Genomic DNA, 4432 nt, shown 5'->3' on the forward strand with positions numbered 1-4432 from the left:
TTTGGCAAAACAATGCAGCAACAGTCCACAATGCTGAGAGGCACTGAACTGTGGTGTTTAACCGTCCTCCAGGTGGGAAAGAACAAAACAAAATCCTGCAACTTTGGGTTCAAGATCTAATTTCAAAATTAGAGAAAGGAAAAACACAAAAGCGGCTGGGACAGATTTGAATTTCAGTTAAGTATTTAATTCCAATATCATGCAATTTTGGTCACAAACAAGAATTCTCAAAGAACATGACAGAACGCAAGAAGCCAAACAAGGCAAGGAGAGGATGGAGCAGGGACCTCAGGGAGGTGTGCCGGCTGCGCCCCCGGCCCCTCCGCAGGCCCCAGCCTGGCCTCAGGGCGCGGTCCCCCGCCGAGGGAGGGGCTCCCCTCCCACTGACTTGGAAGGAGGCCTGCCTGAGATGACTGCTGCCTCGCAGTGCGCTCTCACTGCCCTCAGCTGCCCCGCTAAAGCCAGGCTGAGCTTGAGTTCCAGGAAGGAGCTGCCTGTCATCCAGGAAGTGGCCTGGCCACTCCTGCCAGAGGTGGTTGGCTTCTCACTGTTTTTCCAGGAGTGTTGATGGTGACAGGATGATCTCTGCACATTCTTTGGCCAGGTCTCCATGTACAGCCAAGGGCACGCCCTTCAAGGTTGCTAGGGAGAGGGCTACAATCAGAGCCATGCCTGGTCTACTGCAGAGGCACCCCACTGCTGGGTCCCACGTACCAGGCCTCCCACCCCCAAGGCTGTGGCCTGCCCGGTCACACAGTTAGCAGGACGGAACCCAGGTGTCCCGACCACACTACCCATCTACAGCCCTCTGCCACCGCAGTTCTTCAGCAGTGGCGTAGCAGAGGGAATCCAACCCTGGGTGGAGCTGGACATGGCAGCAGTCACTGTGATGATGTGTGTGAACCCAGAGAAATGCGGCTCTGGGACCCGTCAGGGGCAGCTTCTTTAGGGCATGAAGGGAAAAACACAAAAGCAAGTTTATACTCCTAGGGAAACAGAATCTGTGATTATAAATATTTCATGAGCAAAGAAAGCAGCACTGGCTGAGAGACTGGGGTGGGGAGGGTGGACAGCAAATTAGATCCCAGTTTGCAAAGTGATAGGGCAGCTGGAAAAGCAGCAAAGCTGAGGCTATTCTGGGCTGTGTGCTGCGAGGGCCTGCGTCACAAAAGGAGCGTGGGCTGTGGCCACCAGCTTTGTGGAAACCACAGCCTTCCAGCGGTCGGCAAGAACACCTTGGGAGGAGTGGCTGAGCCCAGGGATGGCCAGAGGAGGGGACAGCAAGGACAGTGATTGGAATGACTTGGATAAACCTCGACAGCTGGGAGCGGGGTGAGGGGATTCAGCAGAGCAGCCAATACCCTGCGAACTCATGACACTTTCTGCGGATTAAGGGGAAAGGGAGAAGTTAGCCCGGCCGCAGAAGGCAAGTGACCTGCACTTAGAGGGTCGCTCAGCTCAAGCTGCCCCGGTCAGACCCAAGGCCCAGCCCGAGCTGGTGGTGCCAGGCTGGAAATACCAATTCCACCTTTCCATTACCTCAGGACAGGGGTCTCTTCCTCCCACAGCCTTTGGGGAGCAGCCCAAAAACCCAAAAACCCGAAATGAAGAGCCTGCTGGAGACCAGCTGCTACAGTGGCGACACCACAGGCAAAGCAGGCCTGGTTTGGGCGATTCCTCTTCCTTGGCCACAGTCGCCACTGCAGCAGAGCATGTAGCCATAGATTCTACTGGCCCTTCCCGAGGTCAGATGCAGAGGGATACGAGCTCCGAAAATACCCAGAGGAGCCCTGGGGAGAAGTGCACTCCTCAACCGGGAAGACAGAAAACTAGAAGCTTTCACTTCCTTGCAATCAAGGCTGAGCAGGCAAGAGGCTCCAGGGTGTACCCACCGAACAGGGAAAATCGGATCCTTTTCCTCCAGGAGCACAGCCAGGGAGCACCAACTCAAGATGGCGAGGACTCACCCACCGCCAAGGACCCTGCAACGTAGGAAGACCTGAGCTGGAAGCTGCAGGATCTGGCTGAGACCAGCCTTACCATCTATTAGTTGGATGACCCTGAGAAATCACGTCACCTCTAAACCTTTGTGTCCTCATCTAAAAAGTGGGACCAGTGCCTGCCAAAGCTAAGGGCTGCGAGGAACACCAAGAATACGCGTGTACATAAATGCCTTCAAAATAGATACCAAGTGCTATTCCAGTTGAAGAGATTATTTATATCCGGCTACCTACTAGACATCTGTTGGTGTCTCAAAGGCACCTCCAATCAGATGCCCCCCGCTGCTTTTCCTCCCCCACTCCCAGGGCTCTCTCTCCGTACAGGCACGGAAGCCAGAAACCTAGGCCCCATCCTTGCCCCCCCCCAAACGCCCAGTCAATTGGACCTCCCAACTGTACCTTCTGAAGGTTTCCACTCCCTTCCATCACTACCACCCTAGGCCAACATGTCACCATCTTGCACATCACCTCCCACAAAGCCTGCACCAGCCATCCTAGCCCCCCCCAGCCCCTCTCCACAGAGCAAATCTAACCGTCTCCCCTCCCACCACGCCGACCTGCTTGCTAAATGCCCTACAAGTCTCCCAGTGCCCTCCAGACAAGGAAACCCCTTCCCGGGGCTCACGAGGCCCTGCAGTCGGGCCCTGCTCCTCCTCCTCCTCCCGCCTCACCCCACACCCTACACGCTCCCTCTGGCTCTCCCTGCTCCAGCCACACTGGCTTTTCCTCAAGTCCCTGGTACTTACCCCATTCCCTCCTGCCACTGGGATTTTGCACATTCCTGGAACTCCATCCCTCTACCGGGAACATTTTCCCTCCTCCCGCCTCTAGCTAATGCCTATCCATTTATTTTAACTATTATATAACGTACATAAAGTGCACTCAAGTACACAGCTCCATAATTAGTCGCAGATGTATGCACTCATGCATTTCCCAGCCAGATCTAGATTGAGAACAGTTCCAAGACCCGTAAGTTTCCCTCTTGCCTCTTCCATCTACACCCCTCCCCATCCCCAGGTAACCACTGTTCCGACTTCTATCACAACGCCTGTTCCTTCTCCAGAATGCAGCTGACACAACGCTTTCTGGGAAGCTGCCTCCAACCCCACAGAAAAGGTCTAACCCCTCTATCACAGGCACTTGTTCCACTTGGGGATTTGCATTTGATTAATGCCACGATTTGTGTCAATGTTCCCTAGGACACTAAGCTCCACGAGGACAAGGACCGTGTCTGCTGATGCTCACCTGCTTCCCAGTCCTGGCACATGCTCAGTAACGATATTAGAAAACAGCTAATACCTCTCGAGTGCTTATTATCACCAGGCGCTTATAGGTACTAACTCATTTAACTTCCACATCAACCCTATCAAGTACCATTATTATATCCCCATTTTACAGGTGAGAAAACTGAGGGACAGAGAAGTTAAATAACTTGCCCAAAGTCACTAGTAAGTGGTAAGGGGTGGAGTCAGGATAAGACCCCAGGCAGTCTGGATATAGAGCATGCTTTTTTTTTTTTTCAATTTTATTGGGGATTATTGGGGAACAGTGTGCTTCTCCAGGGCCCATCAGCTCCAAGTCGCTGTCCTTCAATCTAGTTGTGGAGGGCACAGCTCAGCTCCAAGTCCAGTCACTGTTTTCAATCCTTAGTTGCAGGGGGCGCAGCCCAGCATCCCATGTGGGAATTGAACCGGCAACCTTGTTGTTGAGAGCCCAGGCGTTAACCAACTGAGCCATCCAGCCGCCTACAGCATGCATTCTTAATCATGACGCTATGTACCGCTCAGAGGCCACTGGAATAGTTAATTAAGTGCCCAGGATATTGTGAACAAGTGAATTCATAGATGAAATTCCATGAAAAGAACTAAGGGAGACCCCAAACTCCCTAAGGATACCAACACATAAATGGAAGATAAACTGGCACTGAATCACCTGCACAGGCCCAAGATGAGGTCATCTGCAAAACTCAAGGGCTAGTTCATTTCCCCAGCAGTCAAGGGCGGCAGCTTTGTGCTCTGGGCACAGAGGAAGGCTTTGGTCCCCAGCAGAGGGTACTCCCCAGTAGAGAAAGGATTACTGTCTAGGAGCTGTCAGAGCCTAAGGGCAACGTTCCATTAAACCAGTTACTGTGCTCTTAGCCATGCGAGCCCAGTAATCTTCATAACCATTTAATATCTCAAGCCCTCTGACGCAGGGAGGGGATACTTTGGATGTGGGGGGCGGGGGAGGAGTTGGCCTGGTTAGAAGTGACAGATTCCACTGTACATTTACAAACAGGCATCTGGTCTGTACCTCCATTTTCCAGAGCCTAACACTCCTGGAGGAGCTCAGAGCCTACTCCATGCAAAGCCTGTCATCTTGTGTGACCACACATAGCCATTTCTAACTGCTTCAGTGCCACTGACCTCACAACCACATTCTGCAAAGCTCAG

The sequence above is a fragment of the Rhinolophus ferrumequinum genome, chromosome 3, assembly GCF_004115265.2.
Source record: "Rhinolophus ferrumequinum isolate MPI-CBG mRhiFer1 chromosome 3, mRhiFer1_v1.p, whole genome shotgun sequence".
Classification (NCBI taxonomy): domain Eukaryota; kingdom Metazoa; phylum Chordata; class Mammalia; order Chiroptera; family Rhinolophidae; genus Rhinolophus; species Rhinolophus ferrumequinum.